This window comes from Arachis stenosperma, chromosome 4 (assembly GCF_014773155.1).
Source record: "Arachis stenosperma cultivar V10309 chromosome 4, arast.V10309.gnm1.PFL2, whole genome shotgun sequence".
Taxonomy (NCBI): Eukaryota; Viridiplantae; Streptophyta; class Magnoliopsida; order Fabales; family Fabaceae; genus Arachis; species Arachis stenosperma.
Genome location: NC_080380.1, coordinates 58,987,337 through 59,007,925, shown reverse-complemented (window position 1 = coordinate 59,007,925; position 20,589 = coordinate 58,987,337).

Here is a 20,589-nt window from a genome sequence, read left to right as displayed (position 1 = left end):
GATATGCAATTGACACCAAACTTTAGAACAAAACACTAAAATCACGAAAATTAGCAATTAATTAAGAAAAATAATAAATTTTGAAAAGAAACTATCCTATCAAGATTTAATGACTCTATAACAATAAAAATAAAAATAAATTATTCCTAATCTAGGAGATAAAATAAACCTTTAGTTGTTCAAACTCGAATAATCCCCGGCAACGGCACCAAAAACTTGGTGCACGAATTTGTGATCCGCACAACTAACCAGCAAGTGCACTGGGTCGTCCAAGTAATACCTTACGTGAGTAAGGGTCGATCCCACGGAGATTATTGGTTTGAAGCAAGCTATGTTTATTTTATTATTCTTAGTCAGGATATTAATCAAAATTATCAGTTGGAATTATTAGATTGGAAAAATAAAAGAGAATAATAGCGTTACTTGTTGTGCAGTAATGGGAAATATGTTGGAGTTTTGGAGATGCTTTGTCCTTTGAACTTCAACTCTTCCTTGAAATCCTTCAACACACGCAAGGTCCCTTCCATGGCAAGCTCTATGTAGGGTGTCACCATTGTCAATGGCTACTTCCCATCCTCTCAGTGAAAACGTTCCTATGCTCTGTCACAGCACGGCTAATCATCTGTCGGTTCTCAATCAGGTTGGAATAGAATCCGTTGATTCTTTTGCGTCTGTCACTAACGCCCAGCCTTCAGGAGTTTGAAGCTCGTCACAGTCATTCAATCTCAGAATCCTACTCGGAATACCACAGACAAGGTTTAGACCTTCCGGATTCTCATGAATGCCGCCATCAATCCGGCTTATACCACGAAGATTCTGCGTAATGAATCTAAGAGATACTCATTCAATCTGATGTAGAACGGAGGTGGTTGTCAGGCATACGTTCATGAATTGGAGAAGGTGATGAGTGTCACGGATCATCACCTTCTCCATAATTAAGCGCGAATGAACATCTTAGATAAGAACAAGCGTGTTTGAATGGAAAACAAAGGAATTGAATTAATTCATCGAGACGCTGCAGAGCTCCTCACCCCCAACAATGGAGTTTAGAGACTCATGCCGTCAAAAAGTATGTAATTCAGATATGAAAATGTCATGAGGTACAAGATAAGTCTCTAAAAGTTGTTTAAATAGTAAACTAGTAACCTAGGTTTACAGAATATGAATAAACTAAGATAATTGGTGCAGAAATCCACTTCTGGGGCCCACTTGGTGTGTGCTGGGGCTGAGACTAAAGCTATCCACGAGTAGAGGCTTTTCTTGGAGTTAAACTCCAAGTTATGACGTGTTTTGGGCGTTCAACTCCAGATCATGACGTGTTTCTGGCGTTTAACTCCAGACAGCAGCATGAACTTGGTGTTCAACGCCAAGTTACGTCGTCTATCTTCGCGCAAAGTATAGACTATTATATATTTCTGAAAAGCCCTGGATGTCTACTTTCCAACGCCGTTGAGAGCGCGCCAATTGGACTCCTATAGCTCCAGAAAATTCATTTCGAGTGCATGGAGGTCAGGATCCAACAGCATCAGCAGTCCTTTTTCAGCCTAAGTCAGATTTTTGCTCAGCTTCCTCAATTTCAGCCAGAAAATACCTGAAATCACAGAAAAATACACACACTCATAGTAAAGTCTAGAAATATGATTTTTGCTTAAAAACTAATAAAATTCTATTAAAAACTAATTAAAACATACTAAAATCTACATGAAATTACCCCCAAAAAGCGTATAAAATATCCGCTCATCACCCCTACTTCTCTTGTTCCTTCAGCAGTTTGCAGAGCATGCAGTTTTAATTCTGCTGTTCTTCCTTAATTTGTTCCATAGCTTCTTGCAGCTTGGCAACAGATGCTTCTAGGCGGGCCCAGTAGTCAAATTCAGGAAGTTCAGGGAGGAATTCCTGCGCCCTCCTTTTGATAGAGTTATCTTGCAATTGTCCTTCTATTGACTTCCTGGTGATTGGATGTTCAATTGAAATGAATTCATCTACTCCCATCCTCACCCCAGCATCTTTACATAGTAAAGAGATTAAGCTTGGGTAAGCCAGTTTGGCTTCAGTGGAGTTCTTGTTTGCGATTGTGTAAATCTCACAAGCAATCAGATGATGAATCTCCACTTCTTTTCCCAGCATAATGCAATGAATCATCACTGCTCTCTTTATAGTGACCTCAGAACGGTTACTAGTGGGCAGAATAGAACGCCCAATGAAGTCTAGCCAGCCTCTTGCAACTGGTTTGAGATCTCCCTTCTTGAGTTGGTTTGGGACACCTTTTGAATTGGTCATCCACTTAGTTCCAGGGAGGCATATGTCCTCTAGAACTTGATCCAACCCCTTATCTACTCTCACCATTCTCCTATTAAAGGATTCAGGATCATCTTGTAGTTGAGGCAATTTGAAGACCTCTCTTATTCTGTCCAGATGGAAGTAAATAATTCTCCATCTGACCATAGTTCTGTAGGTATGAAAAGCAGTTCCAGTCATTCTCTGCTTATCTGTCAGCCACAGATTTGAGTAGAATTCCTGAACCATATTTCTTCCAACCTTTGTCTCAGGGTTGGTTAGAACTTCTCATCCTCTGTTTCGAATTTGCTCTTGGATCTCCGAATATTCATCTTCTTTCAGATCGAATCTGACTTCCGGGATCACTGACCTCAGACCCATTATTGTGTGGTAATGGTCTGCATGTTCTTTGGTTAAGAACATCTCTTGATTCCAAAGATTCTTTGGATTATTCTCTTTCTTGCCTTTTGAATTGGTTTATTTTCCCTTAGGAGCCATGATCTTGATAAATCTTGGCTTAGTGATCACGGAAAAGCACACCAAACTTAGAGGTTTGCTTGTCCTCAAGCAAAAGAAAGGAAAGAAGAGAGAGAGGAGGAGAGCAAATTTGAATGGTAGGGAGAGGGGGATGGCCAAATGTGTATTTATAAGGGAGGGGGAGAGATTTCGAAAATTTTGAAGGAGATTAGAGAAGATATGGAAAGAATTTGAGAAGATATTTGATTTTTTTGAAGAAGATTTGGAAGGGATTTGAAAGAGATTTGAAGAATGATTTAGATAAGTGTTTAATTTTTGAAATTTGAAGGTGAATGATGAAAGTTTGTAATGTATTTATTGGGAAAATGATGGATCAAAATAAGAAAGTTTGAAAAAATTTGAAGTGGAAAACAAAATCTCTGTCCCCTACCTTTCTGGCGTTAAACGCCCAGAATGGTATCCATTCTGGCGTTTAACGCCCAATTGGTGGCCATTATGGGCGTTTAACGCCCAGCCAGATGCCCTGGCTGGCGTTAAATGCCAGAAACCCCTTTATCACTGGGCGTTTTGCTGAACGCCCAGGATGCTGCATTTCTGGCGTTAAACGCCCATAATGGTGCCCATTCTGGCGTTTAATGCCCAGAATGGTGCCTTTACTGGCGTTAAACACCCAGAATGGTATCCATTCTGGCGTTTAACGCCCAGAGTGCCCTTTACTGGCATTTTCTTGCTAGCAAGCTCCTTTTCTCTGCTTTTTTCACTGAATCCTTCTGTAACTCTGTAAATTCCTTCAATTTTGCTGATCAACCTTGAAGAATATACATCAAACTTTTACTAAGTAAAACAAATGACCTGTCAAAAACTGGGTTGCCTCCCAGCAAGCGCTTCTTTATTGTCTTTAGCTGGACCTTTACTGAGACTCATTCATGCCTCAGTTTTGAGCATTCCTGCTCAAAATTGCTTTCAAGATAATGTTTGACCCTCTGTCCATTAACAATGAACTTTTTGTCAGAATCAATATCCTGAAGCTCAATGATGAGCGGATATTTTATACGCTTTTTGGGGGTAATTTCTTGTAGATTTTAGTATGTTTTAATTAGTTTTTAATAGAATTTTATTAGTTTTTAAGCAAAAATCATATTTCTGGACTTTACTATGAGTGTGTGTATTTTTCTGTGATTTCAGGTATTTTCTGACTGAAATTGAGCGAGCTGAGCAAAAATCTGAGTTAGGCTGAAAAAGGACTGCTGATGCTGTTGGATCCTGACCTCCCTTCACTCGAAATGGATTTTCTGGAGCTACAGGAGTCCAATTGGCGCGCTCTTAACGGCGTTGGAAAGTAGACATCCAGGGCTTTCCAGCAATATATAATAGTCCATACTTTGCGCGAAGATAGACGACGTAACTTGGCGTTGAACGCCAAGTTCATGCTGCTGTCTGGAGTTAAACGCCAGAAAAACGTCATGATCCAGAGTTGAACGCCCAAAACACGTCATAACCTGGAGTTTAACGCCAAGAAAGGCCTCTACTCGTGGATAGCTTTAGTCTCAGCCCCAGCACACACTAAGTGGGCCCCAGAAGTGTATTTCTGCACCAATTATCTTAGTTTACTCATTTCTGTAAACCTAGGTTACTAGTTTACTATTTAAACAACTTTTATAGACATTTCTTGTACCTCATGACATTTTTCAGATCTGAATTACATACTTTTGACGGCATGAGTCTCTAAACTCCATTGTTGGGGGTGAGGAGCTCTGCAGCGTCTCGATGATTTAATACAATTCCTTTGTTTTCCATTCAAACACGCTTGTTCTTATCTAAGATGTTTATTCGCGCTTAATTATGAAGAAGGTGATGATCCGTGGCACTCATCACCTTCCTCAATCCATGAACGTGTGCCTGACAACCACCTCCGTTCTACATCAGACTGAATGAATATCTCTTAGATTCCTTAATCAGAATCTTCGTGGTATAAGCCGGATTGATGGCAGCACTCATGAGAATCCGGAAAGTCTAAACCTTGTCTGTGGTATTCCGAGTAGGATTCTGGGATTGAATGACTGTGATGTGCTTCAAACTCCTGAGGGCTGGGCGTTACTGACAGACGCAAAAGAATCAATGGATTCTATTCCAACCTGATTGAGAACCGACAGATGATTAGCTGTGCTGTGACAGAGCATAGGAACGTTTTCACTGAGAGGATGGGAAGTAGCCATTGACAACGGTGACACCCTACATAGAGCTTGCCATGGAAGGAGCCTTGCGTGTATTGAAGGATTTCAAGGAAGAGTTGAAGTCAAAGGACAAAGCATCTCCAAAACTCCAACATATTTCTCATTACTGCACAACAAGTAACACTGTTATTCTCTTTTATTTTTATAATCAAATCTAGTAATTTCACTTTTAATCCTATTGGCCTCCTGACTAAGATCAATAAAATAAACATTGATTGCTTCAAGCCAATAATCTCCGTGGGATCGACCCTTACTCACGTAAGGTATTACTTGGACGACCCAGTGCACTTGCTGGTTAGTTGTGCGAATCACAAATTCGTGCACCACTCAACATATCCATATGGTGACACTCCTGTAATCACATACGGACCCCTCCACCGGGATTTAAGTTTTCCTGAGAATAGTCTGATCCTAGAGTTGAAGAGCAGAACTTTTTGTCCTGGCTCAAAGACTCTGGATGACAACTTCTTGTCATGCCACTTCTTTGCCTTTTCCTTATAAATTTTTGCATTTTCAAAGGCACTGAGTCTGAACTCCTCTAGCTCATTTAGCTGGAGCAATCTTTTTTCACCGGCTAACTTAGCATCCATGTTTAGGAATCTGGTTGCCCAGTAGGCTTTATGTTCCAGTTCCATGGGTAGATGACAGGCCTTCCCATACACAAGTTGGTATGGAGAGGTTCCTATAAGAGTCTTGAATGCTGTTCTGTATGCCCACAGAGCATCATCCAAGCTCTTTGCCCAATCCTTTCTACGGGCAATAACAGTCCGTTCCAGGATTCTTTTTAGCTCTCTATTAGAGACTTCAGCTTGCCCATTTGTCTATGGATGATACGAAGTTGCTACTTTGTGGCTAATTCCATATCGGACCATAGCAGAGTATAGCTATTTATTGCAGAAGTGAGTGCCCCCATCACTGATTAGTACTCTCGGAACACCAAACCTGCTGAAGATGTGTTTCTGGAGGAATTTCAGCATGGTTTTAGTATCATTATTGGGTGTGGCAATTGCTTCTACCCATTTAGATACATAGTCCACCGCCACCAGAATGTAAGTGTTTGAGTATGATGGTGGGAACGGACCCATGAAGTCAATACCCCATACATCAAACAATTCAATCTCTAAGATCCATTGTTGAGGCATAGCGTACCCATGAGGCAAGTTACCAGCTCTTTGGCAACTGTCACAGTTACGCACAAACTCTCGGGCATCTCTATGGAGGGTAGGCTAGTAGAAGCCACATTGGAGGACCTTAGTGGCTGTTCGCTCACTTCCGAAATGTCCCCCATACTGTGATCCATGGCAATGCCATAGGATCTTTTGTGCTTCTTCTTTAGGTACACATCTGCGGATCATTCCATCTGCACATCTCTTAAAGAGATATGGCTCATCCCATAGGTTGTACTTGGCATCAGAAATTAATTTTTTTCTTTGCACCCTACTATACTCCTGGGGTATGAACCTCACAGCTTTATAATTTGCAATGTCTGCAAACCATGGAGCTTCCTGAATGGCAAAGAGTTGCTCATCTAGAAAGGTCTCAGAGATCTCAGTAGAAGGGAGGGATGCCCCAGCTACTGGTTCTATTCGGGACAGATGATCAGCTACCTGGTTCTCTGTCCCTTTTTTGTCTCTTATTTCTACGTCAAACTCTTGCAGAAGCAACACCCACCTTATGAGCCTGGGTTTTGAATCCTGCTTTGCGAGTAAGTATTTAAAAGCAGCATGGTCAGTGTACACAATCACTTTTGACCCTACTAAATAGGATCTAAACTTGTCAATGGCGTAAACCACTGCAAGTAACTCTTTCTCTGTGGTTGTGTAATTCTTCTGTGCGTCATTTAGAACACGGCTAGCATAATAAATGATGTGCAGAAGCTTATTATGCCTCTGTCCCAACACTGCACCAATGGAATGGTCACTGGCATCACACATTAGTTCAAATGGTAATGTCCAATCTGGTGGAGAGATGACTGGTGCTGTGACCAGCTTGGCTTTCAGGGTCTCAAACACCTGTAGACACTCTGTGTCAAACACAAATGGTGTGTTAGCAGCTAGCAGGTTGCTTAGAGGTTTTGCAATTTTTGAAAAGTCCTTTATAAACCTTCTGTAAAATCCTGCATGCCCTAGAAAGCTTCTGATTGCCTTAACATTGGTAGGTGGTGGTAATTTTTTAATTACTTCTATCTTTGCTTGATCCACCTCTATTCCCTTGCCTGAAATTTTGTGCCCAAGGGCAATTCCTTCAGTCACCATAAAGTGACATTTCTCCCAGTTTAAGACCAGGTTAGTCTCTTGGCACCTTTTCAGGACAAGTGCTAGATGATTAAGACAAGAGCTGAATGAGTCTCCATATACTGAGAAGTCATCCATGAAGACTTCCAGGAACTTCTCTACCATATCAGAGAAGATGGATAGCATGTATCTCTGAAAAGTTGCAGGTGCATTACACAAACCAAAAGACATTCTTCTGTAGGTGAACACGCTAGAAGGGCAAGTAAATGCTATTTTCTCTTGGTTCTGAGGATCTACTGCAATTTGGTTGTAACCTGAATAGCCATCCAAAAAGCAGTAATAATCATGACCAGCTAGTCTTTCTAGCATCTGGTCTATGAATGGTAAAGGAAAATGATCCTTTCTGGTGGCTGTATTGAGCCTTCTGTAGTCAATACACATACGCCACCCTGTAAGTGTTCTTGTAGGAACCAATTCATTCTTTTCATTATGAACCACTATCATGCCTCCCTTATTGGGGACAACTTGGACAGGGCTCACCCAGGGGCTATCAGAAATAGGATAAATAATCCCAGCCTCTAGTAATTTAGTGACCTCTTTCTGAACCACCTCCTTCATGGCTGGATTTAGCCGCCTTTGTGGTTGAACCACTGGTTTGGCATTATCCTCCAATAAGATCTTGTGCATGCATCTTGCTGGGCTAATGCCCTTAAGATCACTTATGGACCATCCAAGAGCTATCTTGTGTGTCCTTAGCACTTGAATTAGTGCTTCCTCTTCCTGTGAATTTAAAGCAGAGCTTATGATCACTGAAAAAGTGTCACCCTCTCCCAGAAATACATACTTCAGGGATGGTGGTAGTGGTTTGAGCTCAGGTTTAGGAGGCTTATCCTCTTCCTGAGGAACTTTCAAAAATTCTTTTATTTCCTCTGGTTCCTCCTGATCAGGCTGAACATCCTTGAAGATGTCCTCTAGCTCTGATTCTAGACTTTCAGTCATATTGATCTCTTCCACCAAAGAGTCAATAATATCAGCGCTCATGCAGTCATTTGATGTGTCTGGATGCTGCATAGCTTTGACAGCATTCAACTTGAACTCATCCTCATTGACTCTCAGGGTTACTTCTCCTTTTTGTACATCAATAAGAGTTCGTCCAGTTGTTAGGAAATGTCTTCCTAGGATGAGAGTTGCACTCTTGTGCTCCTCCATTTCCAACACTACAAAGTCAGTTGGAAAGGCGAATGGCCCAACCTTGACAATTATGTCCTCAATTATGCTTGATGGATATTTAATGGAGCCATCAACAAGTTGGAGACATATCCGGGTTGGTTTGACTTCTTCAGTCAACCCAAGCTTTCTGATAGTGGATGCATGTATTAGATTGATACTTGCTCCAAGGTCACATAGGGCTGTCTTGGTACAAGCACCTTCTAATGTGCATGGTATCATAAAGCTTCCTAGATCTTGAAGCTTCTCTGGTAAGCTTTTCAGAATGACTGCACTGCATTCTTCAGTGAGAAACACTTTTTCAGTATCTCTCCAATCCTTCTTATGACTTAAGATCTCTTTCATGAACTTAGCATAAGAAGGTATTTGCTCAAGTGTCTCTGCAAACGGAATCTTTATTTCAAGAGTCCTTAGATAGTCTGCAAAGCGGATAAATTGTTTATCCTGTTCCGCTTGGCGGAGTTTCTGAGGATAAGGCATCTTGGCTTTATATTCTTCAACCTTAGTTGCTGCAGGTTTATTCCCTATAGAGGTGGTTGGAGAAGCCTTTTTAGAGGGGTTACTATCAGCACTCTCAGGTGTCTGATTCCTCATTGGCGTTTGAACGCCAGGACTGGGTGAGGAATGGGCGTTTAACGCTAACTTTTCCCCCCTTTCTGGCGTTTGAACGCCAGAACTGGGCAAGGAATGGGCGTTTAACGCCAACTTTTCCCCTTTTTCTGGCGTTTGAACGCTAGAAGTATTTCTCTCTAGGCTCTTACTGTCCTCAGAGGGATTTTGGGCAGTGGTTTGGTTATCCTCTGTCAGTTGTTCCTTTCTTGGCTTTTTGCCACTTTGAGCAGTGTTATTCAATGTCTTCCCACTCCTCAGTTGAACTGCTTGGCATTCTTCTGTTATCTATTTAGATAATTGCTACTTTGTCTGATTCAGCTATGATTCTATATTTTTCTTAGCAATTTTAGTTTCTTGGAGTATCTCTTTAAATTCTGCTAACTGCTTTGTCATCAGGAGTAATTATTGATTAAGCTCAATAATCTGTTCTTGAGGATTAGGATTAGTAGCTACTGCCATAGCTTCTTCCTTTGTAGAGGACTCATTGCTTGAGTATAAATGTTGATTTCTAGCAACCGTATCTATGAGCTCTTGAGCCTCTTCAATCGTCTTTCTCATATGTATAGATCCACCAGCTGAGAGGTCTAGAGACATCTGAGCTTTTTCTGTAAGCCTATAGTAGAAGATGTCTAACTGTACCCACTCTGAAAATATTTCAGAGGGGCATTTCCTTAGCATACCTCTGTACCTCTCCCAGGCATTATAAAGGGATTCATGATCCTCTTGTTTAAAGCCTTGGATGTCCAGTCTCAGCTGTGTCATCCTTTTTGGAGGGTAAAATTGATTCAGGAATTTGTCTGATAACTATCTCCATGTTTTTATACTTGCTGTGGGTTGGTTATTCAACCACCTCTTAGCTTGATCTTTTACAGCAAATGGAAACAGTAATAATCTGTAGACATCCTGATCCACCTCTTTATCACGTACTGTGTCAGCAATTTGTAAGAACTGTGCCAGAAACTCAGTAGGTTCTTCCTGTGGAAGACCGGAATACTGGCAATTTTGCTGCACCATGATAATGAGTTGAGGATTTAGCTCAAAGCTGCTTGCTTTAATGGGAGGTATACAAATGCTACTCCCATATGCAACTATAATGGGGTTAGTATATGACCCCAGAGTCCTTCTGGACTGCTCAATTCCACTTAGGTCCATGATGGAGAAAGGGAATATGATATGGATTCACAAGTAAAGTATAAATTTTTTTTAATTAGGAATGACCAAAAATAATAAAATAAAATAGAAAATAAAATAAAATAAAATTTCGAAAACTAAAAGAAAACAAAATCAAAGCAAATTGAAAACTAGATTAATTAATTAAAAAGATTTTGGAATTAGCAATTAAAAAGATATGATTGAAAATTATTTTGAAAAAGATATGATTGAAAAGATATGATTTTGAAAATTAATGCAAAATTTCGAAGATTTAAAGGAAAATACAAAGAAGACAGCAAACTTAGAAATTTTTAGAAAATCACACACAAATTTTCGAAAACCTAAAGGAAAATACAAAGAAGACACCAAACTTAGAATTTTTAAAGATCAAGAAAGGACTAAGAACATGCAAATTCGAAAAATTAAAAGAAAACAAAAGCATGCAATTGACACCAAACTTAAAATATGAAACTAAACTCAAATAAAAGACTCTAAACCAACAAAAATAAAACAGTCCTAATCTAAGCAACAAGATAAACCGTCAGTTGTCCAAACTCGAACAATCCCCGGCAACGGCGCCAAAAACTTGGTGCACGAAATTGCAATCACACTTTTGCGATTCCGCACAACTACGAGCAAGTGCACTGGGTCGTCCAAGTAATACCTTACGTGAGTAAAGGTCGATCCCACGGAGATTGTCGGCTTGAAGCAAGCTATGGTTATAGTGTAACTCTTAGTCAGGATATCAATAATTCTCAGGTTTAATTGTGAAAAGTAGAAGAACATGAAATGATTACTTGTTTTGCAGTAATGGAGAACAGGTTGAGGTTTTGGAGATGCTCTATCTTCTGAATCTCTGCTTTCCTACTGTCTTCTTCTTCATACACGCAAGGCTCCTTCCATGGCAAGCTGTATGTAGGGTTTCACCATTGTCAATGGCTACCTCCCATCCTCTCAGTGAAAATGTTTAACGCGCTCTGTCACAGCACGGCTATTCATCTGTCGGTTCTCGATCATGTCGGAATAGAATCCAGTGATTCTTTTGCGTCTGTCACTAACGCTCCACAATCACAAGTTTGAAGCTCGTCACAGTCATTCAATCCCTGAATCCTACTCAGAATACTACAAACAAGGTTTAGACCTTCCGGATCCTCAAGAATGGCCGCCAATATATTCTAGCTTATACCACGAAGATTCTAGCTAAAGAATCCAAGAGATATCCACTCAATCTAAAGTAGAATGGAAGTGGTTGTCAGGCACACGTTCATAGGTGAGAATGATGATGAGTGTCACGAATCATCACATTCATCAAGTTGAGGAGCAAGTGATATCTTAGAATGGAAACAAGCGTGTTTAAATGAAAAACAGTAGTGTTCATACCCTGACCGAGCTCCTCCAACTCGGCAAATCTATGAAAGGTCCGACCTCGTCCTAAGGCCCACGCCTAGAGGTCGGACCTCGGACAACAAAGCAAGGAAGGCCCATCAAAAGGAACGCAGCCCAAAACCCAAAGGCCGAAAAGGCCTAGCAAAGGCGGTTCCACAAAGATAGGGATAAAACTCCCGAAAGATAAGATAAGATAAGAATATCTTATCCAGGGAAGATCACAGCCAACTACTATAAATACACTGGAGCACCCAGGTATGAGATACATTCCACATTCTACACATATCTGCTTGGACCCATGCTAACTTAAGCATCGGAGTGTCATTGCAGGTACAACCACCAACCGCCAACACATCAAGCTCGGGTCCCTGACCCCCACCTCGGGCATCTCCAGACGACCGAGCTACACGTTTCAGGTAACCCCTGGAACATTGGCGCCGTTGCCGGGGACCTGGAAGTCATCCCTTTACCATGGCGGACGACCCTCTCAACAATGACCACGCTGCATCAGAACAAGAGGAGGAAGTTGACACCGGAGAACGACCGGACAGCCCTCTATCACCACGCACTCCAGGAGGAAACAAACAGAATCGCCCAAAGACATCACTCCCAAACAAGGATCCACAAAACCCCGAAAAAGAAAAGAGCTCAGAAATTCTAGAAGCAGTCCGGGCACAACAAAACCGACTGAAACAACTCGAGGAGGACATAAAGAAGCAAAAAGAAACTGAACAAGATCTGAGAAGGGAGGCTCGCAAACACAGAGAATTAGAAGAAAAACTGCGGAAAATAGAGGCCAACCTGAAAGATCGGACAGAACGCGACACCGCCCCCGAAGGCAACCATGATCCCTTCACGCAAGAGATCATGAAGGAGAAGGTACCGCGAAACTTCAAACCACCCGATATGGATCTCTACGACGGCACCACCGATCCAAGTCACCACCTCAGCAACTTCAGAAGCAGAATGTACCTAGTCGACGCCTCCGACGCGATTCGGTGCAAAGCCTTCCCCACCACTCTCACCAAGTCAGCCATGAAGTGGTTCGACAACCTGCCACCAAGATCAATCACCAGCTTCGAAGACCTAACCAAAAAATTCCTAACAAGGTTCTCCATTCAAAAGGACAAGGCAAAACATGCCCCCAGTCTACTCGGGATCAAACAAGGTAACCAAGAAACTCTCCGAGAATACATGGAGCGATTCAACAAAGCCTGCCTGGACATACAACACTTGCCCACTGAAGCGGCCATCATGGGACTAGCAAACGGCCTAAAAGAGGGACCGTTTAGCCAATCCCTATCCAAACGATACCCGACCTCCCTATACGAGGTACAGGAGCGGGCAGAAAAATATATCAACATGGAGGAAACCTCCCAGCTAAGAGACTCTTCTAGGAAGGAATCAACCTATCCACTCCGAGATCGAGATCGGGAACAGAAAGAAGAAAGAAGAACCCAACTCGGACAAGCCACGGAAGTACCACAACTACACCCCCCTCCGAGTCTCCCTGGTAGACGTCTACAGAGAAGTATGCCACACCGAAAAAATTCCACCACCCCGACCTCTAAAACACAAGAGAGCGGGGAGAGATCGGTCTGAATACTGTGAATATCACAAGCTCTACGGTCATTCTACTAACGACTGCTACGACCTAAAAAACGTTATAGAAAAGCTAGCCAGAGAAGGAAAACTCGACAGATACATAGCAGAGAAAGGAGAAGAGACCAGGAAGAGGAGGCGGAGAGATAACGAAGATCGGGCCGAACAAACCCCACGAACCCCCGAAAGGCACGTTCACATGATAAATGGAGGGTTTGCAGGCGGAGGAACATCCCGATCCTCGCGAAAAAGACACCTCAAAGAAGTCTACCACGTCCGAGAAGACAGCCCCCTGCCCGAACTACCTACTATCTCGTTTACCCGAGAAGATGCTCAAGGGATAATACCCGGGCACGACGATCCAATGGTAATCACCATTATCCTAGCAAACGCCAACTTACATCGAACCCTGATTGACCAGGGAAGCTCAGCAGATATCCTGTTCAAACGGCCTTCGACAAGCTCGGACTTGAAGAAAAAGAACTAAAGGCCTATCCCACCGACCTATTTGGGCTAGGGGATACCCCAATCCATCCCTTAGGATACGTCTCGCTACACACTACCTTAGGAAGAGGCGAGCAATCTAAAACATTAAACATCGACTACATTATAGTCGACGTCACTTCAGCATACAATGCCCTCATTGGGCGACCAACCCTAAATAGACTGGCAGCTATAGTCTCAACCTCACACCTCCGTATGAAGTTCCCTACCGCAAAAGGAATCGCTACCCTAAAAGGCGACCAAAAACTAGCACGGCGATGTTACAACGAAAGCCTGAGCCTAAAAGGAAAAGAGATCAACACAATAGAACTCGGGCGAGTTCAAGCCCGAGAAGATCTTCGGCCACAACCAGAGGGAGAAACCGAAAGAGTCCAGATCGGGAACACATCTGAAAAAGTAACAAACATAGGAGCAAACCTCGAAGCAGGCCTAAAAGAGGAACTCATAACCCTCTTAAAAGAAAATTCCGACCTCTTCGCCTGGAAAGCCTCCGACATGCCAGGCATAAGCCCCGACCTGATGTGCCATAAGCTATCAGTGTACCCGGGATCCCGACCTGTCCAACAAAGACGCAGGAAGCTCGGACCCGAGCGCATGCAAGCGATAGAAGAACAAGTACAAGCACTACTAGATGCAGGGTTCATTAGGGAAGTAAAATACCCCCTATGGCTTGCAAACATGGTCCTGGTAAAAAAGCCCAACGGAAAGTGGAGGATGTGCATCGATTACACAGACCTCAACAAAGCCTGCCCCAAAGACCCATATCCACTACCAAACATCGACGCCTTAGTAGACGCAGCCTCAGGCTACAGATATCTCTCCTTCATGGACGCATACTCGGGATACAATCAAATCCCGATGTACGGACCCGACCAAGAAAAGACCTCGTTCATAACCCCAAGGGCCAACTACTGCTACGTAGTAATGCCCTTTGGGCTGAAGAACGCAGGGGCAACCTACCAGAGGCTAATGAACAAAGTGTTCTCAGAGCACATCGGACTACAGCTAGAGGTGTACGTCGACGACATGCTGGTAAAGACACAAGAAGACAGAAGCTTGTTGACCGACCTCGCCAGCGTCTTCGGCACCCTCAGAAAACACAACATGAGACTTAACCCGACGAAGTGCACCTTCGCCGCAGAAGCCGGAAAGTTCTTAGGCTTCATGCTGACTCAAAGGGGCATCGAAGCGAACCCGGATAAATGCCAAGCAATACTCAATATGAAGAGCCCAACGTGTGTCAAAGAAGTACAACAACTGAATGGAAGGCTAGCCGCCCTATCAAGATTCTTGGCAGGATCCGCGATAAAATCACTACCTCTCTACTCGCTCCTAAAGAAAGGGAAACCCTTCTCATGGACCCTGGAGTGCGAAAAAGCCTTCCAAAAATTCAAGGAATTCCTCGGGCAGCCACCAATCCTAACTCGACCTCTAAAAGGAGAAGAACTCGTACTATATCTCTCGGTTGGACATCGAGCAGTCGCCTCAGCGTTAATACGCGAAAATGACCGAGGACAACACCCCATATACTTTGTAAGCAAGGCACTACAAGGGGCCGAATTAAACTATCAGAAGATAGAAAAATTCGCCTACGCCCTAGTGTTCACAGCTCGGAGGCTCCGTCCCTACTTTCAAGCCCACACCATCAAAGTCCGGACAAACCAACCCATGAGACACATCCTGCAAAAAACGGACCTAGCAGGACGAATACTACAATGGGCGGTAGAACTGTCCGAGTTCGACCTCCACTATGAAGCCCGGACTGCCATAAAATCTCAGTATCTAGCCGACTTCATCGCAGAATACACTGAGACCCCTGGAACCCCACTCTCATGGAACCTGTATGTCGACGGGTCCTCAAACAAAACAGGAAGCGGAGCCGGGGTTATACTCGAAAGCGACCAAGGAACGCGGATAGAACTATCCCTAAAATTCGAGTTCCAGGCTTCGAACAACCAAGCCGAATACGAGGCCCTACTAGCAGGTCTAAAGCTAGCCGAAGAGGTCGGAGCCCAAAAAATCACGATCTTCAGCGACTCCCAGGTCATCACGTCACAAGTAAATGGAAGCTACCAGGCCAAAGATCCAACTATGAAAAAATACCTGGACCAAACACAGGCACAATTATGCCACTTTTCAGAAATACAGATCCAGCACATACCTCGGGAACAAAACGCCCGAGCAGACGCCCTCTCAAAGCTCGCCAGCACCAAGCCCGGAGGTAACAACAGAAGTCTCCTCCAGGAAACCTTACAATCTCCCTCCGTGATCAGAGAGGAAGAAACGCTAAATATATCCAACCAACAGCAAGGATGGATGACCCCCATACTCAACTACCTGAAGTCGGGAACCCTCCCCATCGAAAGGAAGGAAGCTAAAAAACTCACGAAAGACGCTCAGAATTATACACTAATTCACGACGTATTATACAGAAGAGGATTCTCAAACCCCCTCCTTAGGTGCGTCCCGACCTCAGAAACAAAGGGCGTCCTCGAAGAAATCCACGGAGGCATGTGTGGGAACCATCTCGGAGCTCGGGCATTATCCAAAAAAGTAGTCCGAGCCGGATTCTACTGGCCGACCTTGCAAAGAGACGCAACGGAATTTGTGAAAATATGCCCCCCCTGCCAAAAACACGCCAATTTTCACAAGGCACCACCCGAAGACCTTATCAGCATCACCGCACCATGGCCCTTCGCAAAATGGGGACTTGACCTACTCGGCCCGTTTCCCCAAGGACCGGGGTAAGTCAAATACCTCATAGTAGGGGTCGACTACTTCACAAAGTGGATCGAAGCTGAACCCTTAGCCACCATTACGGCTCAGAAAAGTCGCAAATTCCTATACAAAAATATTATCACAAGGTTCGGAGTCCCCTACTCCATCACAACAGACAATGGAACACAGTTCACGGACACAAGTTTTCAGAACTTGGTGGCCGAACTAAAAATCAAACAGCAATTCACCTCAGTCGAGCACCCACAAGCCAATGGACAAGCAGAGGCTGCAAATAAAGTCATCTTGGCCGGGTTAAAACGGAGACTCCAAGAGGCCAAAGGGGCATGGGCCGAAGAGCTCCCCCAGGTGCTATGGGCATATCGGACAACTCCACACTCTACAACGGGAGAATCGCCATTTCGACTAGCCTACGGGATGGAGGCAATGATTCCTATCGAAATAGATGAAGGGTCACCCAGAGTCATCTTCTACAACGAAGAAGGTAACCCGCAGGCACAAAAGGAAGAACTCGACTTCCTCCCCGAGGTCCGAGAAAGAGCCCGGATCCGAGAAGAAGCCTTAAAACGGCGAACGGCCCTCAGATACAATCAGAAAGTAATAAAACGAAGCTTTTCCACTCACGACCTAATTCTAATCCGAAATGACATCGGAACACAAAAGTCGGGAGAAGGAAAGCTGGCTACAAATTAGAAAGGACCCTACAAAGTAACAGAAGTCTTAGGAACAGGCTATTACAAGATATCCGACCTAGAAGGCAATGAGCTGCCCAGAGCCTGGCACGCCTGTAATCTAAGACGGTACTACAGCTAGGAAAATTTGACCCGAGGTGTACTCTTTTTCCCTACAAGGGTTTTTTAATGAGACACCCGGTCAAGTAAGGCACCCGACCTAGTCAAGGGTAAAACACTCTGTAAATATTCTTTCTTTTTTAATACTAATCAAATTTCTCTATTTTCTTTTCTTCTTCCCCATGATGAAACAAATCGAAGTACCCCGCCAAGGCGCATTAATTTATGCTCGACAAAACGCAAAAAATCATTTGCCAAAAAGACCGCACAAGGTCGGCAAAGATAAAGCGACGAGGTTCAAATTAATGTGAGAAGTTATAAAGTAACTCTGAAAAGGCTCAAAAAGCCAAATAAAAAGAGATTACAAAAATAACTTAAAAGGCCGACCAACGACAAGGTCGGACCCAACAAAGGGAAGTACTCGAACACCCGAGGTCCGAGGAAAAACCCGGATCCAGGAAAGAAGCCTTAAAGAGGCAAAGCCAAGATTTCGAAAACGCTTACTAAAAGTTGCTATACAAAAACAACTAAAAAGTACAAGCGAAAAAACGAAATCAAAGGAAGAGGCAAAGCCAAGATTTCGAAAACGCTTACTAAAAAGTTGCTATACAAAAACAACTAAAAGTACAAGCGAAAAAACGAAATCAAAGGAAGAGGCAAAGCCAAGCTTTCGAAAACGCTTACTAAAAAGTTGCTATACAAAAACAACTAAAAAGTACAAGCGAAAAAACGAAATCAAAGGAAGAGGCAAAGCAAAGTTTCAAAACGCTAGCTAAAAAAGTTGTTATCCAAAAACAACTAAAAAAGCATAAAAGCGGAACAAAAGTCAAAACACGAATAAAACACCGCATAATAAAGCTAAAAAGTTACTACAAGTAGCTAAAAGCAAAAAGGTGTCCAAAGCGTTCACAGAAACCATCCAAAAGCAAAGAGCCCACAGGCCGGGCAAAAAACTAAAAATAAAAGATTACAGAGGATCAAGGTCCTTTCCGGACTCCACATCAACAGAAGGCTGCGGAGGAAACATAGAAATCGGGACTGCATCAACGGCACCGTCATCCCGGCTTGAAACCTCCACGCCAGATCCATTCCCGACCAAGGGTGAAGTCGGGTCCGCAACCGGAACCTTAAGGTCGGACACCGGAACCTTGGGATCGGACACCGGAACCTCACCCTCATTGGGAGCAGGAACAATCTTTCCCTCCACAACGACGTTATCCGTACTAAATAAGCTCAGATCCAGGTCAGGAGCAAGAACCCGGACCTGAGCCTTCAAATTCTCGAACATAGCATCCATACCCTTAGCCACATGGCCTTCCAGCTCGTAAAAATCATCCTGAGCAGATTGCAACTTCTCCCTTGTCTCCACAAGCTCAGCATATATCCGAGTATAATTCTCCGTCGCCGCCTTCGCCATCTCCTCGGACGCTTTCGCTGCCGCCACAGCCGCGGTAGCTTTAGCTTTCTCCTTCTCCAAAGAGGCCTCCAGCTCCGTAATCCTAGCAGCCTTCAGCTCACTAAACTTCTCGAACTCAGACTGAGCCTTCTTAAGTCGGGAGCTGGTCGCGCCAATGGGGGATTTCTTGAACTCCCGGGCAATAGCAGCATGAAGACTGGCCATCCGAACACAACTCCGCGCCATATACTGAAAATGATGCTCCATAGACACGTCATCAGTAGAGATAAAAGTCTGAGGGAGAATATGCTGTTCAATCCAACCAAGAGCATCGAAATCCTTATCGTTAAAACCCGCAAGCTCTTGAGAGGTCTTCTGCTTCTTGGGAGGAGGACCCGAGAACGGGGGAGGAGAAGAGGTAGCAGGCCCGGAGGTCGGAGGGTCTTGATTTATAGCTCGGAACTGGGGAGTCGGAATAGTCTTCGACCGAGTCTGAACACCCACGGTAGTCTTCTGCGGAGAAGATCGAGCAGAAGCCTCAGCCTTGATATTTCGAGCAGCCACAGACTTCTTCGTCCGACGAAGGAACTTCATGGAATCCGTCTGAGAAGACATCTCTGCAGAAAATTAAAAGAAAAGGATTACCACAACAGAAATTCAACCAAAAACAAGCAAAACAACAATATTGAAAAAGAAGAATCTCGGAGAGGTCGGGAAACTACCTAACTCGGAACGGAGAAGGCTTGGATCCCCCAACATTTTCTTCGTATCCAAGTGAGGTGCCCGACCCCATAAACTGCTCACCACACCCACAAAAGCCTGCTCAACCTCATCTAGACTCTCAAAAGTATACTTAGCAGACACTACATTCTCCTGCCAACAAAGAGGAAAAGAAGGCTCCCCACTCTCATCCAGAAAGAAAGGTCGGACGTCTCCAGTAGCCCGGACCTTGAAATAAAAGTTCTTGAAATCATGAAAGGACTCATCATAAAGGGTACAAAACTTCCTTCCCTGGTTAGCCCTAAAAGAAACCCAAGACACCTTCCCCCCACCCGACCCCGGCTTCGTCAACACAAACAAATAGGAAAAAAGAGAAATAGAGGGAGCGACGCCCAAAAACTGACACAAAAGTTGAAACAGCTTTAAGAACGCCCAAGAATTTGGATGGAGCTGCGTAGGGGCAAGGTTACATGACCACAACACCTCGGACTCTAGGTCGGTAAAAGGAAGTCGGACACCCAGCTTAGAGAAAAAACAGTCATAAGCATAAAAGAAGAGCTTCTCGGAACTATCTAAGGGCGGGAAGCACACTCTCTCCTCGGATTCCGGGGCTACTAGTTCATAATCCCTCTCAGACTCTCTATTCTCACATACGCTACAGTGCCTACGGAACCTAGCCAAATACTCAGAATCTACCACAGAAGGGACTTTTAGGGGAAGAGGGTCTACCCAACCAAGACCACTTGGAATCTTGGTCGACATCGCTTGAAGAACCTTTCGAGACATGAAACTCTTACCTACAAAGAAGAAGTACAACAGCAAGCAAAAATCACATAAAGCAGACAGTGAAAACCCGTTCAGCCAAGCAAGAAACAAAAGAAAATACGGCAACCCGGAGCAAAGTACCAGAAAAACAAAAAGAGCCCCCCCCATATACAAACAAGGCAATGGCGGCGCCTCTTTTCGGGGCAACCCAGGCATAAAGAAAAAGAAACAAACAAGAGCCACACAAAGAACAGAAAGCATATGTACACAAAGAAAAGAGACGGGAACAAACCTGGAAAAAAAGAAAGAAGACGACGAGCTCCGAAGCAAGGAGAACGAAACGGCGGCACAGAGGAAACCCCGGAAAGACGCACGGAAAGATTCGGGGAAGAAGAACAAAGAGAAAGAAGAAGCAGTGCTCGAAAAAGAGATGGCGAAAACTTAGAAAAATAGGAAGGAACAGAATAAACGAAGAA